The 19713-nt window shown below is 40.0% G+C and overlaps 1 pseudogene; it reads left to right on the forward strand.

Moving 5' to 3' along the window:
* Positions 1-2901: 2901 nt before the first annotated feature.
* Positions 2902-13546, forward strand: LOC114571926 (NACHT, LRR and PYD domains-containing protein 12-like; annotated as a pseudogene).
* Positions 13547-19713: the final 6167 nt, after the last annotated feature.

A 19713-nucleotide genomic window follows, 5' to 3' on the forward strand; every position in this document is an offset into this window, starting at 1 on the left:
GCCTTATGTCCCATTGGGGATGAAGAGGAGTAAGACACCACAGATGCATTCTGGGAGAGGAGAACAAAAACACTTTGGGTGGTTTGCATTTCTTTAAATGCATAAATAAATCTGTTAAAAGTCCCAAAAACTAGGCCAACCGATCACACTTTAGGCAGGGAAGTTGAATTAAAGTGAATAAGGCATCACCTCTGTGTCTAAAACATGTAGGAAGATTGGTTCAGCATAGTCTGTGTTTAAAGATCAGTTTGGATTTGTGTAACTAAAGCCAATATCTCCTATCAGCTCCAAACCACGTCCGGCGAATAGTCTGGAGTAGTCCAGATTTTCTCTTTCTCACATTAATGGACAAGTTAAGACACGTCAGACTTAAGGCGAGGGGCAGAGCGTGCAGGAGTCAGGACATGATGCAGATTACACCAACAGAAGTTCCTAAATCTCGACGTCTCTCCAGCTGGAGATTTTCGTTGCTGTCTTTGTGTAAATCACCCTTCTTCTTCTTCTTCTTCTTCTTCTTCTTCTTCTTCTTCTTTTGTTCACCCTCAAATGTTTCTTTTTCTTCCATTTTGGTGGCAGCAGCATTAAAGAAATGCCATCAACCCAGTGGTGTAGTCTACGTGATACGCAGGTATACGCAGTATACCCACTAAGAAAGCTCCAGGATTTCTATACACCCACCTTAAAATGCACAATGGCAACAACATACTTTCCATTATATTTTTGTCATCTGTGTTTTTCTTCTTTGCATAGGCTAAATAAAGGTATTTCCACCGTAAAATGGTGCATAAAAGTTTATCCGAATACAGGAAATGAAGTAATTGATGCTTAAAACATCCCTGTTCTACATAGCTCCACAGCCAGTGTGGACAGAAGGAATGTCAACTGTTTCAACATGACATAAAAGTATTTAAGAAAAAAAATAATAACTAAATAATTAACCTACTTTTTAAACTGCGGTAACCTGTTTGATAGCTGACAGCCCACTCTTTCTGTGGAAGCCGGTCATGACCGATCATGATCGATTGCGTCACACAACATATAGGTCGCACTCTTCCTGTTGTTTTTCACAGCTCTTAACTCACTCAGTCTGCAGGAGACTCAACAAAACTTCAGTCAGGGAAGAGACAGCTCCTTTTATGTGTGAGTGTTCAATGCATTTCTAGATATTGTTCATTTGCAGAATATGTTATTTAGGGGGTGTGAAACCCAGAAATATGTTCTCTGATCTTAACAGGGAGCCACAATGGCACACGAGGTCCTCTTAATCGCTTTGGACGAACTTGGAGAAGACGAATTTCAGCGTTTCAAGTGGATCCTGAAAGAGGAATGCCTGAAAGACTCGTCAACCATCCCATGGAGCAAGCTGGAGAATGCAAAGACCTTGGACACAGTTCGTCTGATGATCCAGACCTACACCCCTCCTGGAGCTATGGAGCTGACCAATAAGGTCTTAAAGAAGATCAACAGGAATGATCTGGTGCAGAGTTTGTCAGCTAGCAGCTCAGGGACAAAACGTCAGTCACAGGAAGACAAACATGATGTAACAGAAATGCATTTCAGTGTTTACCCTAGGTTTGTGGAAGACTTAAGTGTGCATATTTGGCGAGGGTCTTTCTTGTTTTTCTATTAAAAGAAATTGCCATCCATCCATCCATCCATCCATCTTCGTCCGCTTTTGCAATTTGACATAATTTTGGACTGTTATTATAACCATATATCTGTGTCTAAAAAGTTGGAAAAACCAGAGCAGATAATAAATAACACTCTAACACACTAAAAAACACTCAAAAAACTTAAAGACAAATCTTGTTAAAGAAGTCCAACTACAATCCATAGTTTTTTGCGCTTTTTGCCGCATTTCACATTCATTCAGCTTAGGTGCTGCCAAAAATGGCTCAGGTGCTGCACCTAACACTTTAAATGGCAGGGAAACCCATGCATTTATAATACATTCATAGATATCAATACGTTAACACTGCCTCTGGATTGTGAGATCTGTCTCTGCCGTTTTGACCATAAAGACTTTTGTGCGGCTTTTGGATGTTCATACAAAAGAAATGCCAAACTAAGCAACATGGAATAATATAGAATAAAATGCCAGGAGGGTTGAAAAAAAAAACATTTGAAGATGAAAAAGGTGCAGGACCGGATTGGCTAATCGGAAGCAAATGGTCTGCTGGTCTGTTTTTTTTGGTTACGAAGTCCGGCCGTGTTCAGTCGTGGTACTGAGTTGAAATCATAGTTGAAATATTTAATGGATGCTGCCTGTCCTCACAGCCCACTCTTTCTGTTTACAGTATTTTTTCTTGCAGCCCATTGTTCTCTACTGTACATTCATGCAGCCCATGCCAGTCGCTGAGTCTGGTTATTATGACATTATTATGTTTTTACATTATCAACGGCTGCACCTTGTTCAAAAAACAACCTGTCACCTTGTAACCTTACACTTTAGTCAGTTGTGCTTGTTAGAGGATGTGATCCACGAACCAAAAGAAGCTATAAAAGTAGATCATACTAATAAGCGCGAAAATGGTGCTGAAAAGACGACAATTAAACAAATGAAAGTTCTACAAAGCGACGTGGCCAGATGTGCTAAACTGATCAGCTTTTTCATTAAAACCAGCTCGCCGTTTGAGAGTGAAACACCAAATGAAGATGATGAGATGGGTAAGCTAAGCTAGTTAGGAGCAGTGCAGGATGCTAGTGGTTAGTTAGGAGCAGTGCAGGATGCAAATGGTTAGTTAGGATCAGTGCAGGATGCTAGCGGTTGTGTAAAACACATTACAACGTTGCCTGCAACCGTGCATGTTTATGAATTAAACTTTTTCTTCTTCTTCTTTCTTTTTATTCTTGAAGCTCCTCAGCAGCAGCCACTGGTCCGGTTTGCTGCTAACACTGACAATGAAAAGCCAAGCAGCAGCCATGAGCCCCGAACTCCATACTGGGAAGGTAGGATTGCTCATTGATTGAATATTATAAGAATTAATATTAAAGAAGAGTATGGTGTTGACCTGCTTTATATAAAAAGAATGAATGATGCCAGATGATTCGGCACTGCATTAATGAAACTGACTTGACTTGATCAGAAAGTTCTTGAAAAACAGGGACATCATTTTTTTAATGTGATTTAGTGTCAGAAGCGGAGCCAGTAGACTGCCAGGCATAGGCGTAGATTTTTGGGGGGGATGCAGTATTTAGAGTGTGTTTTGCCAGTAGAGTCCCAGGATGTTTTGTTAGCTTTACCAGCGTGGTACATTGTTCGGATGCTCCAGGCGCCAATCTTTGTAGCATGTTTGGTTAGGAGGGGGATCAGCTGTGCAACTTCTTTTCAGCTTTCCATTATGCAGCATCATGCTTGTGTGGGTGGGAGACACCTTCCACTTCCAAACCTTGCTGTATGTTTTTCATAATTGTTTCTGTAATCATTTGTTTTCTACTTAGCAGATGATTGGTACACCTACTTTACCAGATCCCCATTAGCCAGCATGTTTTCAGGTACACCCAGGCTGGCCTTTATGGTTACCTTAGCTGCCCGGGTTGAGAACCAACCACCATTCTTCATCCTTCCTTGCAATCATCTCTCACAACTTGGACAGGGGTTGGGTTTTGAGGTGAATTTGATGTACCCTGTTATACAATCCGTAAGGTCATCAGTGTTCTCTCCATGTCAGTTACAGAGCACATTTCCCCTGGTTGGACAGTCCACAAACTGCTTGAAAGTGGGTAGAGTCACAGCCAGAGTGATGTGGTTGAAGTCCCCGGATATTACGATCAATGCATTTGGGTGCTCGTCTGTTGTCTCGCAATTACTGAGTTTATGTATTCAATTGTGAGCGGCGTGTCGGACGAGGGAGTAATGTTAACAACCGGGAAATGGGAAAACTTTCTTATTGATAGTATGGTCATCGACTCACTACAAGCTGTTTCATGTCCGGGCTACACACACGTTCTCTAACCATTATATGACCAAGATTGGGCCATTGTTACCGTTGCTTACGAGAAGAGCAAGTCCCCAACATTCTGTCAACACAAAAACTTGGCACACCAATCATCCACTCTGCCTCTTTATAGTTTACCAGCCCACTTGGTTTTGTGTCGAAACATTACTGACTGTTTCACAAACAAATTTAAGATGGATCCATTTTATCTAATTTACAGTACTAGGAAAGAAAGAAAGAGTTGTTTTTCATACAAAGAAAGTCCCTTAGCAAAACCCTTAGTATTTGTACACTGCTTATAAAAAATGTACAAACAGCCTAATCATTTTCATTTTCTATATTTGTGTTCTGTTAACAGAACCAGGACTCATCTTACATTACCGAAAAAAACTTCAATCAAACCTCCATGATACATTTATGTGTGCGCAGGAAGGGTGGGCACAGAAGAAGGATGAGCAGCATCTGGATGACATCTACACACATCTGTACGTCGCAGCGGGGGGTGACATACATCTTAACACAGAGCATGAGTTCTGGCAGATTGAGGCAGTGGCAGTGAAGCCAGCTGGAACAGAGACAACAATTAAACCTTGTGACATATTCAAACCCCCTTCTGGAAGATATAAACCCATAAGAACAGTGCTGACCAATGGAATCGCAGGAATTGGCAAAACATTTCTTGTGCGCAAGTTTGTGTTGGACTGGGCTGAAGGAAGAACCAATCAAGATGTGCATCTCATTTTCCTTTTCACTTTCCGTGAGCTGAATTTAAAGAAGGGGGAAAAGTTTTCTTTGGCAGAGCTTATTCATAAATGTATAACAGAGACTAAAGACATCAAGGAAGAAGTCCTGAATGACATCTTTACAGCTCTGCAGTCATCAGGAAACACCAACTATGACAAGAGTGAATTCAAACTTCTGTTTGTTTTGGATGGACTGGATGAGAGCCGCATTGATCTGGACTGCTCTACCAATGAGAATCAGGCAGTTAAATTTGATGTGACAGCACCGACCTCAGTGGATGTGCTGCTGACGAACCTCATCAAGAAGAAACTGCTTCCCTCTGCTCGTCTCTGGATAACCACACGACCTGCAGCAGCCAATCAGATCCATTCTGATTTTGTTGACATCATGACAGAGGTCAGAGGGTTCACTGACCCACAGAAGGAGGAGTACTTCAGGAAGAGATTCAGAGATGAAGAGCAGGCCAGCAGAATATTCTCCCACATCAAGAAATCACGAAGCCTCCACATCATGTGCCACATCCCAGTCTTCTGCTGGATCACTGCTACGGTTCTGGAGGAAATGATGAAAACCAGAGAGGGAGGAGAGCTGCCCAAGACCCTTACTGAGATGTACGCAGAATTCCTGGTGTTTCAGATTCATCAGACAAAAAAGAAGTATGACCGAAAAAAGTGCATTCAGTACATTGAGGCATTAGCAAAACTGGCTTACCATCAGTTGGAAAAGGGAAACCTGATCTTCTACGAGAAAGATCTCAAAGAGAGTGGCATTGACATCAGTGGAGCGTCGGTGTGCTCAGGAGTGTTCACAGAGATTTTCAAAGAGGAACGTGGGAGAAAGAATGAGGACAAGATGTTTAGCTTCATCCATCTGACTGTTCAGGAGTTTCTGGCTGCTCTACATGTAGAGAGGGCAGTCATTAACAGAAACAAGAATGTGATGGCTGAGCCAGGGCAAAGTTATGGTGAAAAAATGCGATTGGTTTTCAGCAGAACATCTATGACAGATGTCCACAGGTTTGTTATTGACAAGGCCTTGCAGAGTCCAAATGGACACTTGGACCTGTTCCTCCGCTTCCTCCTGGGTCTTTCACTGGAGACAAATCACAAACACCTACGAGGTCTGATTAAAAAAAGAAGCTCAGAGACCAATCAGGATACAGTTGAGTACATCAAGACGAAGATCAGTGAGAATCTGTCTCTAGAGAGAAGCATCAATCTGTTCCACTGTCTGAATGAACTGAATGATCGTTCTCTAATGGAGGAAATTCAACATTACCTAAGTTCTGGAAGTCTCTCTACAGATAAACTGTCTCCTGCTCAGTGGTCAGCTCTGGTTTTCATCTTACTGACATCCGAAAATGACCTGGATGTGTTTGACCTGAAGAAATACTCTGCTTCAGAGGAGGCTCTTCTGAGGCTACTGCCAGTGGTCAAAGCCTCCAACAAAGCTCTGTAAGTGCACCGATTACTGAAGATACTTACTGTGTCACATGTGTTGGGTTGTTCTCAATTATTGAATGTCAACGGATAGTCTCAAAACTACAACAAATTGATTACTTGATTATTGTTTCTTCAGCTAGCTAACTACTGTTATCGTTAGCCAGTGGCCACAGTGTGGGCTGCTCGGTCCCTCCAATTTTTTGCCAAGACACAGCGTTGACAACCCCAAAGTTGGACAATCTAATTAGACATCTGCCGGTGTCCGCTGCTGTCTCGGCAGGTAGTGAAATAGAGGCTCAGTTTATGCTGCTGCTGCTGATCCATGCAAAGCTATTTTCTTGTATCATAGCAACGGTTTGTATCTCCACAGCGCTAAGATGAGCGCTGACGGATTATTTCTGGGTCAAAACCCACTGCAGCGGAATGGGTAGGGGCCAACAAAATCTACGCAGCATGAGCAGATCTGTAACCAGATCTTACCCCATTGAATGGTGTATACATGCACGAATACACCAGTTACTAGAGGTGTTATCTAGGTCTGTTAACTGGAGTATAAGAACTCTGATTTTAGCCAGGGTAAAGTGTTAACTTGGCATTTGAGAAATCAAGGTTTTGCCTTAACCCGAATATAATCGGGTTTTTAATCTGCATGTAAACACACTAAATGTTCCACGGTGCAGGGTTACTCTCAACTAACTAAAGTCTTAATTAACTAATAGTCGCAAGATTTAGTCAGCAAATTGATTAATATATCAATTTCCTAAAAGTCGGTCGTTGGAGTTGTGATTTTACCTCAGAGGACAAATAAATGAAAATGACAGTGTAGTTAAATGTATTTAAGGCTCAGGGAGTCAGACATATAATGTGTTTCTCATATTAGCGATAATAGTTTCAATGTTTGTCTTTGTCACTTCAGGCTGAGTGGCTGTAATCTGACGGAGAAAAGCTGTAAAGCTCTGTCCTCAGTTCTCAGCTTGCAGTCCTCTAGTCTGAGAGAGCTGGACCTGAGTAACAACAAACTGAAGGCTTCAGGAGGGAAGGTGCTCTTTGCTGGACTGAAGAGTCCACACTGTAAACTGGAAACTCTCAGGTCAGACTTTTGTGTAACAGTTTGTACTTTCATGCTCTATTGCATGGGTTTTCAATCCTTTTGATAAAAACATATGACAGGGTTGGTGTTGTCATGAAGGAAAATATGTACTTATTTCTATTTCAGGTTGAGTCAAACCAGGCTCACAAACAAATGCTGTCAGGATCTCTCATCAGTTCTCAGCTCCCAGTCCTCCTGTCTGAAAGAGCTGGACCTGAGTAACAACACACTGCAGGACTCAGGAGTGGAAATGATCTTTGCTGGACTAAAGAGTCCACACTGTACACTGGAGACTTTCAGGTCAGATCACATTTTGGCGCTTTTGTATAGCATCATGTTTCCTCATTTTATGGGGTTCTCATTTTAAAATGAACCAGCAGAAAAATAAAGGTCCAGGTATCATTGGATAATCCGTAATTCATTTGTAATAAGAAAAAAATGAAAAACAAATATTTGTTATTTGTTTAAAAAAGGAAAAAATTGGTTCTTTCTAACTCTTCTTCAGGCTGAGTGGCTGTAGTCTGTCGGAGAGAAGCTGTGAAGATTTGTCCGCAGTTCTCAACTCCCAGTCCTCTAGTCTGAGAGAGCTGGACTTGAGTAACAACGACCTGCAGGACTCAGGAGCAACGCTGCTCTTTGCTGGACTGCAGAGTACACATTGTACAGTGGAGACTCTCAGGTCAGATGCTTTTGTGTAACACTGTAATGTACCTCTAACAATAAATGTTTTATAGTCTAGTTTGGCATGGCATGCATTGCATGCCTTCCTGACTCCACATTCCCACATTCCCACAGACACCATACTGAAACATAGGAAAATATATTTTTTTACTTATTAAGGTTGAGTCAAACCAGGCTCACAAAGAAATGCTGTCAGGATCTCTCATCACTTCTCAGCTCCGAGTCCTCTGGTCTGAGAGAGCTGGACCTGAGTAACAACGACCTGCAGGATTCAGGAGTGGAGCTGCTTTCTGCTGGACTGGAAAGTCAACAATGTACACTGGAGACTCTCAGGTCAGGATTCATATTTTCTTCAATAGATGGACTTTTAAATGGTACTGGACCAGGGCCTGAATTTAACGTTTTGGCCACCAGCCACTGTGGCAGGTTTATTTTAATATCCACTGGCTTTTACCAGCCAATTGTATTTGCCTCCTGAAGGTGAAATACACCAAATAAACAAGCATTGTCCTTGAACGGAACACATGTACAGTATCTCACAAAAGTGAGTACACCCCTCATATTTTAATATATATTTCATTATATCTTTTAATGGGACAACACTGAAGAAATTACACTTTGCTACAATGTAAAGTATTAAGTGTACAGCTTGCATAACAGTGTAAATGTGCTGTCCCCTCAAAATAACTCAACACACAGCCATTAATGTCTAAACTGCTGGTAACAAAAGTGAGTACATCCCTATGTTAAATTCCCATAGAGGCAGGCAGATTTTTATTTTTAAAGGCCAGTTATTTCATGGATCCAGGATACTATGCATCCTGATAAAGTTCCCTTGGCCTTTGGAATTAAAATAGCCCCACATCATTACATACCCTTCACCATACTTAGAGATAGGCATGGGGTACTTTCCATAAAATCATCTCTCAATGCAAATCAAACCAGCTATTAAGCTAACAGACATAAAACCATGGCAATCTCTAGGTATGGTGAAAGCTATGTGATGATGTGGGGCTATTTTAATTCCAAAGGCCAATGGAAGTTTATCAGGATGCATAGTATCCTGGATCCACTAAATAACTGGCCTTTACAAATTTAAATATGCCTGCCTCTATGGGAATTTAACACATGACATTAATGGCTGACTGTTGAGTTATTTTGAGGGGACAGCATATTTACACTTTTATACAAGCTGTACACTTAAAGGAACACGGCGACTTATTGGAAATGTATCATATTCACCCTAACCCCCAGAGTTAGACAAGTCGATACATACCCTTCTCATCTCTGTGCGTGCTGTAAGCATCAGACAGCCTTGGTGAATGGTTCCAGTAATCCTACTGCTCCGAATAAGTGACAAAATAACGCCAACATGTTCCTATTTACATGTTGTGATTTGTATAGTCACAGCGTGTACAAAAAACAACGTAACATGAGACACAGCCATCTTCTATCCCTAAACAATCCGGGAACTATATTCTCAGGCGGAAGAATATAGTACTTTGGCGGAGTGATATGCTCGCAGCAAGCCTGTCTGAGAATATAGTTCCCAGTTTGTTTACTGTTAGAAGATGGCTGTGTCTCATGTTACGTTGTTTTTTGTACACGCTGTATGTAAATAGGAACATGTTGGCGTTATTTTGTCACTTTTGTCACAATTTGGAGCAGTAGGATTACTGGAACCATTCACCTCCAGGATCTGTGCTAGGCTAAGCTAATGCTGGAGCTGTCAGACAGCGTTACAGCACGCACGGAGATGAGAAGGGTATGTATCGACTTGTCTTACTCTGGGGGTTACGGTGAATAAGCTAAATTCTCAATAAGTCAGCGTGTTCCTTTAATACTTTACATTACAGCAAAGTGTAATTTCTTCAGTGTTGTCCCATTAAAATATATAATGAAATATTTACTAAAATGTGAGGGGTGTACTCACTTTTGTGAGATACTGTAAGTGCTCTTAAGTTATTGACAATTAACTGCTAATTCAGTAAATCAGCCACTCATGAACCTTGCCGTTGTCGCCAACTGCCCACTTGGTAATAAAACCTCATCTTTTACTTTTCTTTGAATCCTCCTGTTTTTTGCTTGCTTGTTTCAACCGACCTCCTCCTTCACCCCAGTAATGTGCCGTTCTGTTTTTGAGGTAAATTCCAAGGAAATGGCGGACTTGGTTGAAATGTGAAAGAACAACAGTGGCAAAAAAAAAACTGATGAATCGTTTAATTCTTTGGCTTCCCAAGAACATGGCAGGTGTCACCGGCATTAGGCATGTATTCGGAGGGTAAATTCAGACCCTGTACTGGAGATACAGGTTGTGTCACTGATGATATCCAACAATGATTTTAGTTGAGAGAGTATACTCAGTTCAAGAAAATATCTAGAATGTAATGTTTTTGAGAAAATGTCTTAGAATTTTGCTGCAAATTCACTCAGCAGATCATAACCGTAACTGATTCTAACATTGAGCTAATTCTAATCAGGAAATTCACACAAGAAATTGTGTCTTTGTTTGTGTGTGTCTCTCTCCAGTCTGTCAGGCTGTCTGGTCACCGATGAAGGCTGTACTTCTCTGGCCTCAGCTCTGAGCTCCAACCCCTCCCATCTGAGAGTGCTGGACCTGAGATACAATCATCCAGGAGACTCAGGAGGGAAGCTGCTGTCCTCTGGACTGGAGGATCCACACTGGAGACTGAAAACTCTCAGGTATAAATGGACAGTAAGATCTTACACACTGTTTCTATGTCATTTACTGATGATCTCTGGTTCATATTTAGTGGAGAATATGAGTGAAGATTTATGAAGATAATTGATAAGGAAGGTTTATTCTGACTTTGTTTCTTCCCCCAGCCTGGAACATGGTGGAGAGCAGAGGCTGAAACCTGGTCTGAGGAAGTGTGAGTGTGTGTTCACTTTGGGCATTTTAACACCTAGTTGGTTTGCTCTGGTCCGAATCAGTTTATGAGTTTGTAAACTTGGAGCGTTTATCCCTTGGTTGGGTCTCATTTCACACGGAGAAAAATCCAAGCGAACCAAAATGCATCACTAGAAACCATGCAAAAATGTTCCCTCCTTTTATTGGTCAGATATATTTGGGGTGGGAGGAAGAAAGTAAATTCAGGTAGAAGGTCCAGTATTTTGGATGTCTCCATGGTCAAAGCAGCTCATTTTATTTAAATAATTTTCCAAACATTATTTCTACATCTGCTCTGCTCACCGAGACTTCACTCATATTCTGCTAGTGTTTGTCTCTAACTTTAGCGGTGGCTTGACCACAGAGATGCAAGTGACATCGAGCTTGACCGCGGTTTATTTCTGTGAGAGAATCATTGAAGCTGCTACAGTTTGCTGCTCTCAGCTGTCGCATCGCAGATTGTAACGCACACCTGACTACAGGAGCCGTTTAGCTCAGACTTGCGGAGTAAAAATAGTTGGGGTGGATCAAGGTCGGATTATGTTCTCAGCACAAACAAACTGTTCAGTACGCTTCATTGGTCTGCTTTTGCTGCACATCCAAGTGCGATTGCTGCATTCCCACCTGCCTAAACAAACTGCACCAAGGGGGAAAACCAACTTTAGCGATTCAACCGAACTAAATGAGGCAGGTGTGAAAGCTCCCTTAGATTCATGAGTACAAGGCAGCACTTCTTAAAGTAGTTTAAATTAAAGTGTGTGTATCATCATTAAATTCTCAGTTTGAAAGACAATCCCAAAGGATGAGTCATTGTGAAGTTTTGATCTAATTAACAGTTCATCTGTTAAATAAAGCAACAAATAAATCCTTCAGGTTTGTTAGATCAGTGGTTCTCAAAATGGTTTTACAACTTTGAGGGAGTTCTAGGTGGTCTGCAGCCAAAAGGGGAATACTTATTGTGTGAATACTATTAAGCAAAATGAATGCAGCAAACAGCCACTGTATGTAAACAGAACATTAGGGATGGGCCTAGTTTTTCAATAAAAGTGCTTAAAGTTCAACTCTTGTCAGGGTTAGATCTCTTTTGATGTTTTATCCTGATCTTAAGAAAGACAATTCAAGGAAGCTTTGACTATGTTTATATACACTCAAGCTAATTTACATCCTTGCTGTAAATTTGAACTTCTTGCATTGCTTAATCTATGTTCTGCATCCTTCATCCATTTCCCACTTTTCCAACTATTCATACTGCTTCAGCCACATTTTTAAGCTGGTTTTTCAACATGTTCAACTGTATCTTCTGATTCATACTGTATTCAAATCTTAAAATGTTCCACATCTGTCATACATTTGGAGTTGTTATACATTCAAAGCCAGCATATCAGTGCTGCAGTTTTTCAGAAAAAATGAAAATATTCCAATTTAGTTTCATACATCATTGGTGTTATTCAACATTTCAGTGACATTTATACTAATTAAAAACATGTCCACTTTTCCAACTATTCTCACTAGTTCACCTTCCTTTTAAGGAAAGTATAAACAGATTGCTATTTTGTACCACTTAAAAGGCTCAAAATATCACCAAACTTCAACGGTAGCAAACTGAGGGTCCCTAAATGTTAACCAAAGCATTGAGAACTTTGTAAGTGTACAGACAGTTTATTGTAAAGATAGATTATAAAGACACTCGCGTTCATGTTTACATGTGGCCGCTGTCTTAAAAACTTGTCATGACTTACAGCTGGCGATGCAAACTAAAATCAAAAGCAATTTGTTCAATATATCACACCGGTGAAAAACATAACTTGTCTTGTGTAGCTACTTACTCAGTGGATAACTGTCCATCTGGTCCCTCCGGTCTGGGTTGCTGTCTCCAATTTATTTTTTGGACATGGAAAAAAGTTTCCATGTCTAAAAGGAATTGTCCTTTAACTATAACTCAATCCATAAGTAACACAATGACATAATGTATGACTATTTTGGTCATGTGTTTTTATACACTTTCTGTAATAAAACATACAGAAGCAGAAGTCATATCAGATGGGGGACAGCTGGGAAGGAATCTTGTCAAATAGGGGTTTGTGGTCTAATTTGTGTCAGTTTAGGTGTCCTTGACGTGAAAAAGTTTGGGTTTGATGATAAACTGCTGCTGTATTGTGTCTTGCTTTCTCCATCAGATGTCTGTGAACTCACACTGGACACAAACACCATGAACACACACCTCCAACTCTCTCATAACAACAGGAAGGTGACAGCAGTGAGAAATAGGCAGCCATATCCTGATCACCCAGAGAGGTTTGACTACTGGTGGCAGCTGCTGTGTAGAGATGGTCTGACTGGAAGTTGTTACTGGGAGGTTGAGTGGAGAGGAGAGGTTGATATATCAGTGAGTTACAGAGGAATCAGCAGGAAAGGAAACAGAGCTGACTGTGAGTTTGGAGGGAATGATCAGTCCTGGAGTCTGAGATGCTCTGATGTTGAAGGTTACTCTGTCAGTCACAATGACAGAAGTACACGCCTCTCCTCCTCTCCATCCTCCTCTGTCTCTTACAGAGTAGCAGTGTATGTGGACTGTCCTGCTGGCTCTCTGTCCTTCTACAGAGTCGCCTCTGACATGCTGATCCACCTCCACACCTTCCACACCACATTTACTGAACCTCTTTATCCTGGATTTGGGTTAGTGTGGCCTGGTTCACTGTCTCTGTGTTCTCTGTACCAGGGAGAGTCTCTTCCTGTGTAAAGAAATACTCACACTGATGACAAACATACAATCTTTTTGTATCTTTGTCTTTTTAAAACCATCTGTCCTCTCTGTCTAAAATGTGTACCTGATGGTCTTCAAAAGAGTGTTCTTTATTCTTCAGATGTGAGTCTAGACCTGAGGCGTCAGTCCTTCTGTGTTGGGTGTCGGTCCTTCTGTGTTGGGCCATGCGTTTATGTAATGGTTGTTTTCTTTGTCTGTGGATTTCTCTTTGTCTGTGGATGCCTCCCTGCATTGGATAGCAGTTTGAAAGAGGTACACCTGGGTAGAGAAACCGTTGCTTAACAGAGAAGGTCTGCGACACCACTTATTCTACACTTAAAATGCTGTACTTTAATCTCTTTCCATAAAACTAATCAAATGCTCACATTTGGCCTTATGTGAGAATGCCAATGATGGTTGTTCAGCCTTGGCCTCGGGTGTTTCATATGACTTAGTCTCTTATTGCCAGCTCTATCTGCACAGCGCTGTGGAGTAAGGTCTGGCTGTACCACAGATGATTTCTGATAGGAGAAAAAAACTCTCTGGGTTGTTTGCATTTCTTTAAACCAATCACAATCGTCTTGGGAGGTGCTAACCTCCGTTCTCGAAGTTTGTTGCTGTATCCCCCCTCAAAGTGATCAATGCTACTTCACCAATGGACCATATATTGTATACCTGTAAAGCGCTGTAACATGAATAGTCTATAGTGCGATCCGAGCAGCTGTTGCTGGTTTTATTTAGCCGCTACAGAGCTCCGGGACAGTTTACCAGCGGCAGTTTTTTAGCCGCCAATAGGTGATTGCGAGCCAGCTACAGGCACCGCCAGATGATGTTCCTTTCACCCCGCTCTGCCTTTTTTCACAAATTGTACTCTGGTTATATATGATGTCAATCATTGAAAGTTGAAATGTAATTTGAGTATTTTACAAATGTACTAAACTCCTACATTTGAAGTGTAATCTACATCAATCAATCAATCCTCAGATGAATGGTTGGGAACCCTTTTCAAACAGAGGGGGCAAATATGAGGACTAAAAGTAACTGGAAACATCAACATAAACTTAAAAAGGCATCATGTGTAATATTTTGTTGTATAATACAGTTCTGTCAACACATAAAACAAATTGATATCTGAAATCTCTTTACTTCTTCTATCCATCTTTGTACCATGGTTTGTTTTCTGCGAGTAAAATCTTAAGTCTACTGTATTTCAGTGTTGTTTCATTAATGGCTTTTATTCCTGTATTTCCCGTCTGCAGTGTTTTCTTTTTAAAAGCAACCTTGTATCAAGTAATAAAGGTAACTTGACAGAAACACACAGAGGGTAGAAATGTCACCATTGAGTAAAAGGTTTAAAAAAGAGGGAACAAGGTGGGCTGCCAACTCTCATGCAGTGACCGTGAGACTCTTTTAATGCTGTAAAAATACAGCGCTTAATTAAAGAATAGTAAAATACAGCAGTGACTACAAGTCGAAACAAATCAAACACAAAAACAAATGATCATGCAGTTGTGATGACGCAGTAATGTGCAAAGTTGGGCAGATATTTACAGGAACTGGCATGAAAAAGAGGAACCTAGAATTCCCTTCCTCGTACAGACACAGCCTGACTGTGTTTCCTCATTCTTCACTTCCTCTTAACTGATTTGATGTAAATGCAACAGTCAGACTGCAGAGTGAGCAGACTTTGATATTGTCGACATGTTCTAATGTTCTCCAAACCTTCAGGTGAGAATTTTTCTTTTTATGCTTCAGCTCATCATGTAGATAACTTTGTATACTTTTGTAATGTGACGTGAAGAGTACAGTTTACTTTTATTCCTTTCACGTGACTATAAACAGGTCTCAATCTCTACACTGAAGCCATCAAGATAATACTTTAGTGTACTTAAAGAGTAACAGGATTGCAGTTGACGTTTTAGCAATGTTAGTGGTGTGGCTTTAGGATTGGCAATGTTGATCTGTCACCTGGTCGATCTCTTTATCCACCCCTTTGATCCAAACTGACCCTGCCCTACTCTGTCTCTGATTGGCTAGTACTCATTTGCCTTTGTTTGGTGGATTGGTTAGTTTTAGGCATGAGGAGTGAGATTGGTTAGGTTTGGGGTAATAATACCCAACCCAGTCTCACGTCAGTTTGTGATGGCATTACGAAATTAAATCTATTAGAACGTGATACCATTACGTTATTGTGAAGATTTACGTGTTGGGGTCACGTTTTTTATACTAATGTATTTCAATGAGAAGCATCTTACCTAATCACAGCACGAATCTTTCTGCCACTCGGCTGCAGCAGAGAAGCTGGATACAGCTTTGATATTATTGGTATTTTTAGCCCAATAACCGCTGTTTTAATCAACATTTATTCACCAGATCTTATCACGGTTTATATGTATTTCTTTTAATGTTATTATTTCGGTCTATTTCGGCCAGGGAAGCTGGATTGCTTTGTTGTTTATTGATATTTTTAAACCGGACCCCGACGCTAATCTTCTTCTAGCGGATTTATTGATAGCTCTCCTCCAGAGGGAACAGAACTGCGTCCATGGCAACGCTTAGCAACGGTCTGTTATCAAGAAAATAACAGGCCGCATTGTAGCATTAGAATATAAGCAAGCCATGTAATAAATATATATAATCAGTAGTTTTGTCACCAGCAACAAACACGTTGCTTAGTTTTGTTCCAGTAAGTTATGCATCGTAATAACGTTTAAAAAAAATCAGCTGAAGACTCCGGAAGTGACGTCGTAATTACCGCTCGGCGGATAGAAAAGATACAAATACATAATATTCGTAATATTGATGTTTTTGTCTAACGTTGTATTTGAGGAGTTAAACAATAAAGATAGCATCAATAATAAAATACAGTTTCACGTATTTGTCTCATGTACTGTGTTCTCGGCCGGCCGGCGGGCGGCATCAATCTGAAACGGAATGAAGCCGAACACGTCCTCCCTCCCACCCCGGAAGAACTACAAGTGCTCAAGCTTTGTAACAGATTCTGGGCCGCGTCTATAGTGGGAGTTGTAGTTTCTATATATATTGGTATATTTCTCATAAGTAGAAGTTGGTAGTGTAGAACTTTGGATACACCCTGGGTTTTTTTGGGATGGGGAACACACTGGTGTCATCAGATTTTAAAAATAGAATCGTTAAATAGGTGAAATAGCTTACAGTGGAAAAACTTTGGAGACCATATCTACATGATAGCTGAGGTCCAGAGCTTTCTATAACAGCTGGTCCTATGTGTGTAGCACCTTCTGTTGCTAAATGACATCAGCTGAAGACTCCGGAAGTGACGTAGTAATTACCACTCAGCGGATAGAAAAGATTGCTGCACGTAAAAAATAAAACAAATTGCTGCACGTTGTATGTGAGAATTTATACAATAAAAATACCAATAATGAAAAAATTGTGTTTTATGCTAAGCACTTTGATTTGCCTTGTCGCAGAAAAATACTAGGCCTATAGCCTATAAACAAACTACAGTTGAGTGTTTAGAACTACAGCCTAATGGCTTGTTTGACTAATGGGCATTTGTTTGACTTGTAGGCTACTGTTGTGAAAAACTAAAATAAACTACTTACAAAGAGAAGCATTTTTCATTTTATTTTCCATAAATAGCTATTTAAAAAACGCAATTTTCTAATTTTGCAGTTGATGAATGTTAATAGCAAAGACTAAAGGGGAAAAAAAACATGAGGATATTTATGTGTGGGACTTAATTTGATTTAACATCACACTGCATTATTAGTTGTTTTAAATAACTGACTTTTTAAAATAATTTATGGTAGGCCTATCATATTAATTATTATTCAGAAGATGATCCTCATATCAATCAGCATGGTTACAGCTTGTAGCTATAACCTTTGTAGCCTTTACTGAGACTACCTTTTCAAAATTAAGAAGGGGCTAGTTTTAGGAAGCATTCTAAGCAGATTTTTGCTGAGGTATTTGTTCACAGAGATGTATAGCTTTGTATGGGTACGTGTACACAAACATGTGTTTTGGCATTTTTGGCACACTTCTACCTCAACCTACTGCACACAGACACAAGTAATTTTGCATATTCTGCTAAAATAGAGACCAGAATGTGGTGCCATACCAACAATCTCATTCAACCATTTCACAAAATGAGGAGTTTCATTCATTCATTCATTTCATTTATTTGTATAGCACAAGTAAACACAAAAGAAGTTGACCACTGTGCTTCACATAACACGAGTCAGGAAAGATAATAGAATAAAACATCTTTCAGACAGCAGAAAACATAAATAAAAATAAGAATTTAGAGAAATGCATGCTCCAAGAGATAAAACTTTAGTTTGAGTTTAAACTCATATAAAGAGGACAGCGATCTCAAGGAGACGGGGAGGCTATTCCACAGCCTAGTACCAACAACAGCGAAGGCACGGTCTCCTCTTGACTTTAGGCGCGAGCGTGGCTGGGACAGATTATAGTTGCTCGTGGAGTTGGTCGTGACATGGGTCAGAAGGTATCAGAGGTCATAAATGATGAACCAATAAATCGGCTCTGATATAGGCAGCTTGGTGTGTATATACAACACCTTTGGCTGGAAGGCCCGTGTTGAAAGTGTGTGTTATCATTTAGAGCAGACACTCACAGTGAATCAGAGGGTTTATGTTATACATTACAGAGCATTTTAATATGTCAGCAATATCTAAAAACATCTCATTTAAAGCTTACTATTCAGGCGAGAACAGATAATATGGTCTGATCAATCTTTATTCTCCATGCCAAGTAGCTCTTATCCTCTGGCAGAAGAAATGGGTACCCTAATGTAAACTAAATAATTCTAAACTATAGCCCTAATTTGGACCTACCTCAATTAAAACTTTAAATAATGTTGCTTAAGGCTGCAGGGAATAGCTTCATGATATGATGCATATAAGGTTGTGTGTTGCTCACTGTTTGTGAAAGATGAGCAATAGATTGTGGCTGTGTGATGTGCTTCAATCTGACTACATATCACTTTGTTTATTTTTTGTATCGTAAGTATGTCATCTGTATGATAAAACAATATGTCAAGTGTTATTTGTGAAGCATTTGAACTCAAGGCAAATATTCCTCTGGGGACAAAAAAGTAGGCTCTAGCTTGCAAAATTGTGGAGGCAGAATAGGGCGGGACATGCCTTCACCATCCTAGGAAACACAAATTTGCATCCACCAGAACATTTTTAACAGAGATGTCCTTTCCTGTATTGTGGTGCCTTTTAACCAGGTTGATGGTATGAACTATTATAGCTAGGAATAGTAAGGCAATTTTGATGTATTACACATATTTATTACTGTCAGCAGCACATTGACTGGTGCCAGGGCCGGAGTGGGACACATTTTCAGCCCTGGAGTTTCATGCCTTAGACCAGCCCACTTCTTGACTGACTATATTAAAATAATGCAGTTAAAACTTTAGTGTATATGTCTGCAACAGCGCACTGTTCTGCAACAGCGCACTGTTCTCCACAGCGTTGAAAAATATATATCACTATTTCCAATTTAGTGCAAACACAGTAAGTGTTGCTTCACAACAGTTAACATCTTTACAACAACACAATGTTTAACAATATCAAAATCTATTTACCGTGCAAATAAGCGTTCAGACATCCAAACCTTAAAATGAAGTAAAAGAATGAAGAATAAAAATATAAAATAAAAAGAATATAAAATAAAAGTGCAATACATTTTTAAAAAATAAAATGTATTGCACTTTTTTATAATGCCATTTATTTTTTTCCTTTGTATAATTAAATATTACTTTCATCTATTCCCTTACAATTGTGGGCTTTGTATATTTACTATCCTACTTTCAATGTGAAAAAGGTATAATGGGTCACTCGTAACATTTGGGCATATGAAGTGGTTATAAATATTGTAAATAATCTGATAATTTTATCTTGTTCACACACTATGGTAAACCAGCTTAGATGTGCCTTCCACACTGACAGCAGCCATCCCTTGTGTACACTACTGGCTCTGCGTTTGACACTAAATCATATTTTATAAATTGTCATAATTCTCAGCACAAATCTCCCCTTTTTACAAAGTCAAATCAGTTTCATTAACGTGGTGTCAAATCATCTGGCATCATGAATTATCTCAGGGCATTTTTCATAGAGAACAGGTCTACACCATACTCTTCATCA

This window comes from Perca flavescens, chromosome 2 (assembly GCF_004354835.1).
Source record: "Perca flavescens isolate YP-PL-M2 chromosome 2, PFLA_1.0, whole genome shotgun sequence".
NCBI lineage: Eukaryota > Metazoa > Chordata > Actinopteri > Perciformes > Percidae > Perca > Perca flavescens.